The following is a 15,487-nucleotide window of genomic DNA, read 5'->3' as shown; positions in this document are numbered from 1 at the left end:
TGGAAGCGTTGAGACCGCTGCTATAAAATGGGACCCGCATGTCATCCTCTATGTACAATAAAGTTTCTTTCTTGGATTATTTTTGGCTCCTGATATTATGTCACTTGCCTTTTTCTTTCAATCTCATGCCGACTTTGAAACGTTGAGGAAGCTGCTGGCTCATGGGTCCCGCATGTCATCCTCTATGAACAATAAAAGTTTCCTTTGTTGGATTTATTTTTTTCCCCTAATTTCGGCTATTTGCCTTTTTCTTTTGATCCCCTGCCCCTTTTGAAACGATGACGACGCAGTCGGCAAGTCGGTCCCACATGTCATCCTCTATGAACAATAAAAGTTTCCTTTGATGGATTTATTTTTGACCCTAATTAATTTCCGGCTATTTCCTTTTTTTCTTTTGATCCCCGCCGCCTTGAAATAGTTGAGGATGCTTGCTGCCTCATGGGTCCCGCATGTCATCCTCTCGAAAGGTAAATGTTTCTTTTCTTGAATTTGTTTACCAACTGATTTTTGGCTTATTTTTCTTTCGATCTCCTGCCACCTTTAAAACGTTGACGACGCTCGCTGGCTCATGGGTCCCCAATGTCGGCCTCCCCATACTTGCAAATCCTCTTTATGCAAAGGTTGTATTTCTAGATAGATAAGGTGGATTCGAATCTGCCATGGTTCAGGCAGCTCAGGTAAGCCTTCTTGCACCGATTAATGGAAGTAGTGTATAGCAAGGTCAAGACATGTGGCTCGGTGTAATGAATCTATTTGAATCATGTTGTGGGTTCAATCTGATAGTTCTCTAACAGTCAGCCAAAATAGAAATTAAGTTTTTTTCTAAAACGGAAATGCAAATTAAGATGAACACAAACATTAGTTATCATAATAGCTGATCATACATACATACTTGCTAAGAGCAAAAGCTTGCCGAGTTTTACCACCCATACAATTAATTAGCGGTTCGGATAAGATAACCTCGATATAAGTATAACTACAAATGCATTTGCTAAGGGCTCATGGGGCAACGAGAACTAGACAACCGCGAACTTTATGACCAGCATGTCACAGCGGCATCGAAAGATCTTGACCTTCAACTTTGATCCAATGCGAAGTTTGGCACCGTCAATGAACTTTTTCCACACGGAAGTAACGACCAAGCGGCCATCCGTGGGACCGACGGAGTACCGTCCCTCCACGGTGAGACCTTCACTCTCCATGACGAGGGAAATCTTGCCCCTTCGGCCAGCATTGAGATCCTTGGCGATACTTTTAGGCAATTTCTGATTCAAAGCAAGAGATACCACCAAAAATTAGTCAATGGCACCAATGCACTGAACCATGTGAGACTTTGAGCAGAGAAGACATCAAGATAAGAGCGAGTTATGCTTGTCATATACTCACGAACATAGCCTTCGGATGCGTCCCGGTCACCACACGGGTGGCCACAGCAATGAGCCGAGACCTCGGTGATCCGGCTGGGGCAGGTGCGGGAGCCCGGGCTGGTACACGAGCTGGTGCTGATGCGAGGAGACTGCCGGGCAGGTGCGATGAACGGTGCCTCTAGAGGAACCGGTGCTGATGCGAGGAGACTGTTGGGCAGGTGCGATAAACGGTGCAGCTAGAGGAACCAGTGCTGATGCAGGAGCCTGCTGGGCGGGTGTAGTATATGGGGCCTCTACAGGAACCAATGCTGATGTAGGGGACTGCTGGGTAGATGCAGTAAACGGAGCTGGTACAGGAACCGGTGCTGATGCAGGAGAGTGGGAAGCCGGTGCCGGTGCTGGTGTGGTTTCCCTTTGTGACATCCGCTCATGTTCCATCAGGGGATCTGCAGCTTTGATCATGTTAAACCCAGCAAGCTAGAACAGAGGGAATGGTTTAGAACAACTGCTCAGAACAGTTATCAAAAGATATGAGTAGAAAAAAGTTACATATTATATATTTGGAAGTGTCTCCAACTCTGTAAGCAGTTACGTATATCTGCCCGTTTGAGTTTCGATCCTCAGCTCGTCGCCCTTCTTCAGACCGTAGTCAAAAGCAAACTTTCTCCAATCATGTCCATACAAATATGTGATGGCCTGCGTCTTGTAGACATACACCTCATAGACCGTGTAGGTGTTCATCAATTTGCCATTGCCATGCATAGTGAAAGACCCTTCATGCGGACACATCTGGTTAATCATAGGACGAAGTTCACAAGGTACAGTCTGCATGTGAAAATTGATACAAATGTAAGAAGCAGGAAGACTAAAAACAAGACTTTACTATATGCCAATTCATGCTAAACCACTGAGAATACATACCTGTAACTCTGTGAAGGAGCTACTAGAAAGGTAGATAGAGCCATAGGAGGTGTTATATGCGGGGTATGTACATGGGCCCGCCATATTCCCGCAAGCTCGGCATCGGGATGGTGAAGGAAACATGGGAGGTACTGCCGGTGCGTAGCGCTGAATGTAAGTGGAAGAATTAGGTTGTGTAAAGTGCATAGTTCAGAGCAATGCAAATGTTGACAAGCGAGTGCATAACACTATGTTACAAACTGAACAATGAAAAAGTAGTGTATGATGAATATAAGCATGCTAATTTGGTGTTTCCGAATTCCAAAAAGCATTAGACAGAGCCGGTGATAATATCGGACATAAATCATGGCATGTATATGTGGCTTAAGAAAATATACCCGAACCCTTGGATGGTTACGGCCCGGCTGGTCCTTGGACTTGAGCTTATATAAGCATCCGGAAGGTGGGGCTGACGAGTAACTTGGTGGCAGCCTCTGCGGATGCCTCATCGGCAGCAGTTGCAATCCTTTTGACCAATGAAGGGTTAGCGGTTTCGATCCGCATATGAAAATTGAAGAGCAACGGACATCGACGATGATATATAAAATGAATCTATGAGACACCGATGCATATAGTGCTGGATGTAAGTGTAAGAATAGGTGTGTGTGTGTTTCGAACTATTGGTAAGCATTAGAGAAAGCCGGCAATAAACGGACAAAAATCAAATCATGTATGAGGATTAAGAAAATATACCGCTACTCGAAAAGGGTACCACCCAGCTGGCCCGTGGCCTTGTGCTTGAGGAGGTTTTCGAGAAGATGGTGGCGGCACCATCGTCTTCACGGCAGCCTCATCGGGATCATTTTTTATCCATTTGAGTAGAGGCACGAAGTTTCATCCTGCATATGAATAGCAACAGAACTCATCATTGATATTTAATAAATCTATGAGATAGACTGATGCAAATAGTGCGGGTGTAAGTGGAAGAATAGGGTTGTGCATAGAGAACAGATGACAACAATGCAAATGATTACAAAAGAAGCCAATGGAAATCAACAGTTTATATACTGGATGAGACAGATCGAAAAGTGAAAAAATAGTGTATGATGATTGTAAGCAAACGCAGTGTTTCTGAACATTTGGTAAGCATTAGACAAAGCCAACGAGTAATTAAACAGATAATAATGAAATCATGTATGTGGATTAAGAAAATATACCAGATTCATTAAAAGGTCACCACCCGGCTGGCCCATGGCCTCGTGCTTGTAGAGGTTTTCGGAAGATGGTGCCGGCACCATCGTCCTCACAGCAGCCTCATTAGCCTCATTTTGCATCCACTTGAGTAAAGGCGCAGCGGTTTCAGCATGCATAAGAATGGGAACGAGATCTCAGCGAGTGATATTGAATGACTCTAAGACAGATCGATGCATATAGTGCTTGGATGTAAGTGGAAGGGTATGGCCGTGTATGGACAACGAGTTCACAACAATGCAAGGGTGTGTTCGGTTCGAAACAGCGTGGAATGGAATGGAATGGTTCCATTTCGAGAGGAATGTAATGGTTAAATTTTTGTTCGGTTGGGATAAATGGAGAGCGAGAAGAGATCGAGGTTAAACTAACCATTTGTCTCAAAATTGTAATTAACAATTGCAAATGACATTTTAATCTCAAAGTCGTAATTAACAGCGCCTAATGGTGCTCTTTTAATCTAAAAATCGTAATTAACATCATTTTTTGTTGGGTTAGGGCAGCTGGAGTAGATGAACATTACTGTATGATGATTGTAAGCAAACGAATTTGGTGTTTCTAAACTTTTGGCTTCGAGATCTTATGGGTTTCAACTCTAGCCTACCCCAACTTGTTTGGGACTCGAAAGGCTTGGTTGTTGTTGTTGTTGTTGTAAACTTTTGGCAAGCATAGAAAAAAACGACAATAAACGAGAGAAAAATCAAGGCATGTTTTGTGGATTAAGAAAATATACCATATTCATTAAAAGATCACCACCCAGCTGGCGCGTGGCCTTGTGCTTGTAGAGGCATTTAGAAGATGGGGGCGGCATCAACATACTGGCAGCCTGATCAGCCGCGGTTTTGATCTTCCTTTTGAGTAAAGGCCCTAAAGTTTCAGTCTGCATATGAATAGCAAAACAAAAGGCGGACCTCAGCGGTGATATTGAATTACTGTATGAGATAGACTGATGCATATAGTGGATGCTCTTAGCCTTTTGCGGCGTGAACACTAGCTATGGACAGACAAAAAACTAGTTAACTCAGCTTTGTCTAGATATGAATGTACTACCACCATCCAAAAGCTTAAGCCTTATTTATTTTTGAGAAATCAAAACAAGCAAAGTTTGACCAAAATTTTAGAACATTCTATCAACAAATATAATACTGTGTAGATACCATTAAAAATATATTTTATTATCTATTTAATGATATTAATTTTGTATTTTGCATGTTACTGATTTTTGGTAAAAGCTTAGTCAAACATGGTATAGTTTGACTTTCTAAAAATAATATAAGCCCAAAGCTTTGGGATGGAGGCGATAGTATCTAGAGCTAAAACACATCTAGATACATCCATATCTACGAGATAGTTGAGTCAATTAATTTGGATGCGAGGGAGTATCGGATTCGGACTACATCATGGTAAGTTGGTTAAAAAAAATTACCCACAGGCGGTCCCCGCCCAGCTCGGCGATGGCACTTCGCTTCTTGTGCTTGCGGATCGGGCCATGCTCCTGTAGCGAGGTGGGGCGCTATTCTCGTTCCCCATAGCCTCGGCCACGGAACCCGGAGGTACCAACCGATACGAGAGAATATAGAGCATGGTGTCACAGAGGCTTTACGCACAAACAGTTGAAGACATGTGCTACTTTAAGCATATTCCAGAACAGGAACAGATTGAGGATGCAGAGAGACACTTAAAAGGTAAAGAGTGGATAAGCAAACGGAGTACCTACTTCGCGGGGCTGGGGACGCAGCTCAGGCTCAGCCAACTGCCCACATGCGTGGTGGCCTTACGCTCCATTGCCCCCACCGCCGAGGTCTTACCTTTCCTGTACAAGCTGACAAAAGATACAGTGAGGATCAGCCGAAACTACAAAGGTTGCAAATGTCGACAAATAAAGGAAGAACACCCCAATCCAAGCAAAGGTAGCCCCCGCCCCCACCCCCATCAATCACTCCCAGCTCGAGGGTGACCGGAAAGACGCCCCTTCGCCCGGAATAGAAAAGAGATGCGCAAGATATCGAGGAGAGGAAAAAAGAACCGATCTCGAGAAAGGAAAGAACATTACTAGTCCTACCTAATCCGCTTGGTCTAGATGCGGCTTGCCCCTCCAAGCTAGATGCACGGACGGTGGAGGCGAAAGGAGGGGATCGAGCTAGCGGCTTGCATCCGTCGGCAATCGGCACTCGGATAGGGAGAGAAGGGGTGCTACATAAAGGGGAGGGGTAACATATTTTATTACACAGTGAACTTACCGATGTGACTAGTCATTACATGTCTCACTGAAACTAGGGCCCATAGCGTGGCACCCCAAATTCACTTGAAGCTGCCCGGCGGGACGCATTGGCGCGTCAAGAATCCCCGAATTGTAGCGGGGAAATGAAACATTTCACAAAAATTCGAAATTCAAGCACACCGCCACGCGCCAAGCACGCGGCTGTTCCTTCCTCTTCCTCGGTTCCTCCTCCCCTATCCGAAAAAACCCCAAATCCCAAGCTCAAACCAAAAAAAAAATCCCCTGGCCGCCATGCATGTCCTCGTTAACCCGCTGGAGATCGTTCCCGGACGATGCGGACCCCCGCCCCGAGATCCAGAATTCCGTCCACCTCGAGGCACTGCGTGCTGTCTCGCAGCAGCGGCTTGAGGGCGCTGAAGAGGAAGTTCCGCCGGAAAGTGCTCATGGCAACCGTGCAAGCTCACCGGCGTGCTGCATCCCGAGAGGAACTGGTCAAAGCTTTGCTATTCGCCACACACAAAAAATTGCGGGCCAAGATCTGGTCAAAGCTTCGTCGATGGCTTGCCGCGAGAGGCTTGGAGTCCGGAGTCAATAAACTAGCTGCTCGAGGATCAGGCGGTTTACACGGATTCATATTAACTGACTCAAGTTTGTTAGTCTAGTTAACAAATGCATCTAGATACATCCATATCTAGACAGAATTGAGTCAATTAATATGAATCAGAGGGGAGTACCTGAAAGTGTTTCATGCTACCAACTAATGCGCTGGCAGGAATCGTTGTAGAAGTAATTGTGCTACTACTCATACGATGAACTGATTGTGTGGGTGTCGAATTTTGCAACGCGATCATCCACTGAATGCTTAATCTAGCGCCAAAGGCGTACAAATCATAACATACTACAGCACCAGAACATAAGAGTACGAATCATAAAGTAGCTCAACATTTTGCATCAGGGCTGGGTGGTCCTGAGACTACCGGGACGCCCCTGATGATCTCCGGGTGTGCATCCTCTTCAACGCAAAGCTGTGTACTCGGTCCACGGCCTCCTTCTGTAGGCTGGATAATCTCAGGTGCAGGACCTTCGTCTATGAGAGGCTCGTCATCAGTACCATCCACAGGTGCATCAAGGCTGGCTGGTCTTGAGACTACCCGGACGCACTCGATGATCTCCGGGCGTGCATCCACTTCAACGCAAAGCTGTGTACTCGGTCCACGGCCTCCTTACGTAGGCTGGATAATCTCAGGTGCAGGACCTTCGTCTATGAAAGGCTCGTCATCAGTACCATCCACAGGTGCATCAAACTGAGATTCATCTTCAAATCTCCCATCAAACCGAGAGACCTCTTCAACTCTATGCTTCTGCAATTAGTACATCAACCGATTAGACAAACATCTAAGGGATGCAACCTGAACAAATGCCGTTTTACATATTTACCTTCTCATCCGGCACAACACATGTCCCAGAGCTGAAACCCGTTTCCTGAAGCAAGCGCTTTTTCTCTCCTTCCCGTCCATCCATCTGCAACAAGTTAAATTTGAGTACGGAACCTTGCACAGCAATGCAAACTATTGATTGAAACAGCGGCAGCATCAATATAAATAATTAACTACATATGCCAGCACACATACAGTGTGAGCAAGATCTGCTTCTCCTGCTAAAGGATCATTATATGGTTCACCATGCTAAACCCGCCTAACATATGTGCGGTCCATCCCAAAAATGTGTAAATGATCTGCCACTACGGGGTGAGGCCTCTTCTCACCATTCATACATGTGCAGCGCGGGCAATACACGTCCAGGTTGTGACCTTCATGAGCTCCAATAAACCCCATAAAGGGTTGAACACCATTTATATATGAAGGGGAACATAAGTGTCCATGCAGTATCCAAGTTCTGTCCATCTGTTTAATTATGAGATAGAGTGGTTGGTGATTAATTTAAGGCGAAGTAGGAAATGTATATCAATCGAGTACAAAACTATACTACATGATTATGCATTTCAGCAATCATGTCGAGTACAAAACAAAAAATGCCCATCGACATTTTAGCAAACAGATCGTGTACAAAACTCTGCCATGGCATTTCAGCAAATTAACGGATCGAGTGCGGAACTGACTCTATATGCCCACGCAAATGAACAAATTGATCGATGACAAATCGAGCAGAAAACTATAAAGTGCCAATTAGTTCGAGCATACTGACGATTTTTTTAGCAGCATCAAGAAAATATAAATCGTTAGGCCGTCTTGCCCGATACATGATTGAGCTAGAGATAGCAGCCCTACCGTGGATCAACTTGACCGCCGGTGCGTCTCGAGAAGAACGACGGGGAGGGGAAGCTTCTTCTTCGCACGGACGGGACGGGGAGGGAAGCTCTTCGCACGGACGGGGATAAGTTGTGTAGGGGTGGGTGGGGGTCATGCGGCCGGGCCGCCGGGGTGATAATTAAATGGCGTTTAATGGAGTTGCGTGTGTAATTTGCCGTGCACAAGGTTGAGGAATAGGCGGTTCCCTTTGCCGCGCGCACAATTCAAACTATCCCGCCCATGTAGTTGAAATTCGCCATATTTTCGTTAAATCGACATAAAGTCATGTGAGTGGGGGAAAATTAGAAAAGTTGCTTGAAAAATAGTAAAACTCTGGAATTATCCTTTAAATATGTTCTACTTCGTGTGGAAATCGGGGTGTGGAAGCATGTTGAGCTGTTTTATTTGTACTTTCTTCATTAAAACTCCCATTTTATGCACTTTGGATGGAAAGAAATCATTTGTACATAAATTTTGACAACGCCATTTGCAAACACTAATTGTTTTACATGCCAAGATGCACCCATCCACCAAATATATATGGGGCAAAAGTTTATCACAATCTAGCGAGATATGCACAATTAGTGAGGGACCCCTTTTGATTTTGTGCAATTTCCACTAATTAGGTAGAGAGAAGGGGTTAATTAATTAGGCCATGTTAGGGGTTATGTGTTTTAGATTAGGTTGTGTGGATTCAAATACAACTTCTTTATTTGTGTGCTATGATTAATCAAAACTAGATTGATCAACTACGCACACATTATTAGAGGCGCATGCCTTTGCGCACAAAGTGCATGTGTGTGTTGTTGGCCACCAATTAACGAGAGAGAGAGAGAGAGAGACAGAGAGAGAGAGGTAGAGAGAGATCTACATACGAGAGAGCGATTGAAATCGATATAGGCCATGTCGTATATATTAATTGGTGTTAATCTACCGTTTAATTTGCTAGCTAGCTGCTATATATATATAGATCGAGCATGTTTTTATTAGATCGGGTTATAGCTAGCTAGTATAGTTTAGGGTTATGTGTTTTAATGAACTAGGGTTTGATTAGCTAGGGGTTAGTTATATATATGGTTTAGGGTTAATGCATGGCACATTTAATTTAACTAGAGGACCACGAGCTAGGCACCCCTGGCCTGCTTGATGCACAATTAAGTGTCGTTGGCCTATATATAGGGTTTAATTAGGGTTTAGGGTTAGCTCACTACTGCAAAATAGGCTATCAGTGACAGGCTCAAAAAGCCCATTAGTGACAGGCACAGTGCCTGTCACTAATGACTAGTCACTGGTATGAGGTTACTAGTGACAGGCAAAATGCATGTCACTAGTATAAGTATATTAGTGACAGGCAAAAAAAGATGCATGTCACTGGTTGCGACGGTCGGTAATAAAAAAAAATTAAATGCATTTCCACTAATACTTCAGATAGCACAATAAAGTTATAAAAAAATAAAATGCATTTTCCACGAATATTTCAGATAGCACAATAGGATGTACCAATGATACATTCACATCACCCAATATGACATAATATTTGCGTAGCTAACACAGACTAACGAAGAATAGTTTCTTGATCAGTTAGGTATCATTGAACTCCAAAGAATAGCACCACCAGTACATGTATTATGGTCATATGCGTAGCTGCACGTTATTTTCACTCTTTTACATTTCCATCATTCAGTTGAGGTGCAAATTCTTCATTACTTCTTACTTATATGGACCTGAATGGCATAGGGCATGTGCTTAACCTGATAAAAACAAGGAAATGAGCATATAACCGTGAGCAATGGAACCACCTGGATAAGAACATGTTGAAGAATAAAGAGATTCTAAATAAAAATCAAATAGTGACATAAAAATCAGCTTTCACTATTATTTATCGCTAAATTCAGAAGAGTGGAATTAGCAGTGAGAAGGTAAACCATGACAAGGTATGTATATAAGAGTATAAAAGTATTTCTAAGAAAACATAGAATAATGACAACATCACGAAATGGAGGTAGTGTATGTACTGCTTCATATATTTTAAGTGGTAAGAATAAGATCGAAAGGAAATGAAAATACGAGGCGTGCTTTCTCCTAAAGCTCGAGCTGGGGAGAACCATGATGAGCTTCTTTACAGGAGAATGATGAACAAAACATGCTTGTACGTAGTGTAATTATATGCACGAATCAGTAGAAATATAGGATGAATGACCACTTGGAGATGGAGCGCAGCTACTACTGTATCATCGCAAGGCTAATCTCCATGTCCTAGCAGTCTCTCTCTCTATCTCAATAATATGAACCGTTCCATGTAACAACTAACTTGACTACATACTCATGTCTCAGGATATATTGTTTTGAAGCAAAAGAGAGTTAATGCGAAGTGCAGACTAGCAATTGGCAATATCAAGATTGCAGTATGCTACTGTGCTATAAAATGTCCTATCTCAGGACCAGATATAGTCACGAGGATCGAATACATTGTGCTACCGTGCAAACATAATTTCCCACTACAGAATTTTCATCTTTGGTACAAATATAAATTCAGAAATAGTATTTCTCATTTCCGTGTTAAGTGTGGTACTAATTGTCCTAGGTAAACTTTGCAGCTATCTTCTTTGGTGATAAAGATTTAAAAAAAAACTAACGACAGTAAAATATTTCAGATACCTTTAGGTGTAGTCCAGCTTGGAGGAGCAGTGGACGACGCCGGACAGAAGGTGCAGGGCGGCAGCGTCGACCTCGCTTCTGGCAGCGGCGTCCCATTGAAAAGAAAATGTGTGTTTAACCTGAAGTTGATGTGCGAAACAACAAAAGGCAGCGTCAGTTCGCTGTATTCCAACAGGTGTGTTGCTCCTAACCCTAGAAAGAACGAACATTCTGCAAAAAAGATGACCCTATGAAGATGGCATGCATGTCCGAGGCACATGTGCACTGATGACTGATCTGATTGGGGACAAACTGTAGCCTGAGTTGAACACATGAACGGTTCTATCTTCAGCTGATCCGGTACACACAAAAACAAAAAGGAAAAACATATCAGAAATTTGGGCGAGAGAAGTTCATAGATACCTAGATCGAGATGTGGCTACAGACCTGGAAAATCTATGGTGAAAATCAAGGAAGAAACTGGCCGAACGAGCCGCTGAAAACCACCGTCGTATGTCCTGCAGCAAAAAAGGAAGGCTCACGAGAAACTCACGGCACCAGCGCACACGGTGAGGCGTGGACATGGTTACCTTATACAAAGATCGCCGGAGTTCGTCTGCAATATAATCCGACCCAAATTTCGTCCGCCGCGGACGATTTGTAGCGGGAGGTGTAGATGCCCCACGGAGGATCAGCTGTGCGAGGTGGCGCTTTCCAATCTGCGAGGATGAACGGAAACTACGATTTGGAAGGGAGGGATTCGATGGAGATGGAGACCACGACTTGTAGGTTACGGGGAACGTGCTGCTCTCTCGTGCGAGTACCCCGGAAACTACCCCGTTTGATGGCTACAAAGTAGGGCTGGTTAGACCGAGCATGCCAATTCACGATCGCATCGTGCGGCCAAAAACTCTGACCTCGATGTAAACCAGAATGATATCAATCGGTAAATAGAATTGCGTTTCACAAGAACGACCAGTGCCAAAACACCTAGTTTTGTGGGAATCTAGTTTCAATTTGTTTAGACAGTTATCTAAGTGGGGTGCTAAAACTACGTATCCAAACAAGATGTTCCGGTCGTCTCCGATCTCAACCAGGTTCAGAAACGTGGCACGCTGTCGGCCGGTTGAGAGAGGAGGCACGCGGGTGTGCCAGCCTAGGAGGTGGTTCGCGGGATATATAGATGATCGAGAGAGAGAGATTGAAACGTGGCATGTGTGTGTTTTTTGCCACCAACAACGATATATAGATGATCGAGAGAGAGAGATTGAAATCCCCTAGAATATGTTCAAATATATATTAAAATTGATATAGGCCATGTATATTTTAATTGGTGTTAATCTACGGTTTGCTAGCTAGCTAGAGCTGCTATATATAGAGCATGTTTTTATTAGATCGGGTTATAGCTAGCTAGTACAGTTTAGGGTTATGTGTTTTAATTAAGTAGGGTTGATTATCTAGGGTTAGTTACATATATATGGTTTAGGGTTAATGCGCGCATGGCACATTTAATTTAATTAGAGGACCGCGAGGCACCCCCTGGCCTGCTCGATGCACAATTAAGTGTCGTTGGCCTATACATAGGGTTTAATTAGGGTTTTAGGGTTAGCTAGGGTTTAGGGTTAGGGTTAGGGTTTAGGCCGGGTCTAGGGTTTAGGGTTTAGGGTTAGCTAGGGTTTAGGGTTAGGGTTAGGGTTAGGGTTAGGGTAAGGGCTAGGGTTTAGGGTTTAGGGTTTAGTGTGTTTAGAGTGTTTAGGGTTTAGGGATTATGGATTAGGGATTATTTGGGATTAGGGATTTAAGGTTTTAGGGGTTGTTTAAGGTTTAGGGATCATCGATCGAGTGCGCACACACATTATTAGAGGCACCCGCGCGCGCCTTTAATTACGCATAAAGTGCATGCGTATATATGTGTGTTTTTTGGGCCACCAATAACGATATATAGATGATCGAGAGAGAGAGATCGAGATTGAAATCCCCAAGAGAATATATATGTTCAAATATACATTAAAATATATGCACGAATGCATTGTAGGCCATGCATGCACACTAATTATATATATATTATGAGGCAACTTAATCAAATGTGTTTTCATTCGAGAGAACTGCTTGTCAAAATTCAAGTTAATTAATTTATCACGATAATTATATAATTAATTAATGAATCTCAGGGATATGTTATACGTACAACATGATCGATGTAGGCCATGTATATTTTAATTGGTGTTAATCTACGGTTTGCTAGCTAGCTGCTACATATATAGAGCATGTTTTTATTAGATCGGGTTATAGCTAGCTAGTATAGTTTAGGGTTATGTGTTTTAATTAAGTAGGGTTGATTAGCTAGCTAGGGTTAGTTACATATATATGGTTTAGGGTTAATGCATGGCACATTTAATTTAATTAGAGGACCGCGAGGCACCCCTGGCCTGCTCAATGCACAATTAAGTGTCGTTGGCCTATACATAGGGTTTAATTAGGGTTTTAGGGTTAGCTAGGGTTTAGGGTTAGGGTTAGGGTTAGGGTTTAGGGTCTAGGGTTTAGGGTTTAGGGTTAGCTAAGGTTTAGGGTTAGGGTTAGGGTTAGGGTTAGGGGTTAGGGTTGGGGTTAGGGTTAGGGTTAGGGTTAGGGTTTAGGGTTTAGGGTTTAGGGTGTTTAGGGTTTAGGGATTAGGGATTTAAGGTTTTAGGGGTTGTTTAAGGTTTAGGGATCATCGATTGAGTGCGCACACACATTATTAGAGGCACCCGCGCGCGCCTTTACGCATAAAGTGCATGCGTATATATGTGTGTTTTTTGGGCCACCAACGATATATAGATGATCGAGAGAGAGAGATCGAGATTGAAATCCCCAAGAATATATATGTTCATATATACATTAAAATATATGCACGAATGCATTGTAGGCCATGCATGCACACTAATTATATATATATTATGAGGCAACTTAATCAAATGTGTTTTCATTCGAGAGAACTCGTCAAAATTCAAGTTAAATAATTTATCACGATAATTATATAATTAATTAATGAATCTCGGGGATATGTTATACAACATGATCGATATAGGCCATGTATATTTTAATTGGTGTTAATCTACGGTTTGCTAGCTAGCTGTTATATATAGAGCATGTTTTTATTAGATCGGGTTATATCTAGTATAGTTTAGGGTTATGTGTTTTAATTAAGTAGGGTTGATTAGCTAGGGTTAGTTACACATATATGGTTTAGGGTTAATGCATGGCGCATTTAATTAATTTAATTAGAGGACCGCGAGGCACCCCCGGGCTGCTCGATGCACAATTAAGTGTCGTTGGCCTATACATAGGGTTTAATTAGGGTTTAGGGTTAGCTAGGGCAGAGGGTTAGGGTTAGGGTTAGGGTTTAGGGTATAGGGTATAGGGTATAGGGTTTAGTGTTTAGGGTGTTTAGGGTTTAGGGTTTAGGGATTAGGGATTTAGGGTTTTAGGGTTGTTTAGGGTTTTAGGGATCATCGATCGAGTGCGCACACACATTATTAGATCGAGGCACCCGCGCATTTACGCATAAAGTGCATGCGTATATATGTGTGTTTTTTGGGCCACCAACGATATATAGATGATCGAGAGAGAGATTGAAATCCCCAAGAATATGTTCAAATATACAATAAAATATATGCACGAATGCATTGTAGGCCATGCATGCACACTAATTATATATATATTATGAGGCAACTTAATCAAATGTGTTTTCATTCGAGAGAACTTGTCAAAATTCAAGTTAATTAATTTATCACGATAATTATATAATTAATTAATGAATCTCAGGGATATGTTATACAACATGATCGATATAGGCTATGTATATTTTAATTGGTGTTAATCTACAGTTTGCTAGCTAGCTGCTACATATAGAGCATGTTTTTATTAGATCGGGTTATAGCTAGCTAGTATAGTTTAGGGTTATGTGTTTTAATTAAGTAGGGTTGATTAGCTAGCTAGGGTTAGTTACATATATATGGTTTAGGGTTAATGCATGGCACATTTAATTTAATTAGAGGACCGCGAGGCACCCCTCGGCCTCGCTTCGATGCACAATTAAGTGTCGTTGGCCTATACATAGGGTTTAATTAGGGTTTTAGGGTTAGCTAGGGTTTAGGGTTAGGGTTAGGGTTAGGGTTAGGGTTTAGGGTCTAGGGTTTAGGGTTTAGGGTTAGCTAAGGTTTAGGGTTAGGGTTAGGGTTAGGGGTTAGGGTTAGGGTTGGGGTTAGGGTTAGGGTTAGGGTTAGGGTTTAGGGTTTAGGGTTTAGTGTTTAGGGTGTTTAGGGTTTAGGGATTAGGGATTTAAGGTTTTAGGGGTTGTTTAAGGTTTAGGGATCATCGATCGAGTGCGCACACACATTATTAGAGGCACTCGCGCGCGCCTTTACGCATAAAGTGCATGCGTATATATGTGTGTTTTTTGGGCCACCAACGATATATAGATGATCGAGAGAGAGAGATCGAGATTGAAATCCCCAAGAATATATATGTTCATATATACATTAAAATATATGCACGAATGCATTGTAGGCCATGCATGCACACTAATTATATATATATTATGAGGCAACTTAATCAAATGTGTTTTCATTCGAGAGAACTTGTCAAAATTCAAGTTAAATAATTTATCACGATAATTATATAATTAATTAATGAATCTCGGGGATATGTTATACAACATGATCGATATAGGCCATGTATATTTTAATTGGTGTTAATCTACGGTTTGCTAGCTAGTCGTTATATATAGAGCATGTTTTTATTAGATCGGGTTATATCTTGTATAA

This window comes from Lolium rigidum, chromosome 6 (genome assembly GCF_022539505.1).
Source record: "Lolium rigidum isolate FL_2022 chromosome 6, APGP_CSIRO_Lrig_0.1, whole genome shotgun sequence".
Classification (NCBI taxonomy): Eukaryota; Viridiplantae; Streptophyta; class Magnoliopsida; order Poales; family Poaceae; genus Lolium; species Lolium rigidum.
The sequence above is the reverse complement of the archived record's forward strand: the minus strand, read 5'-3'. Positions refer to the sequence as shown.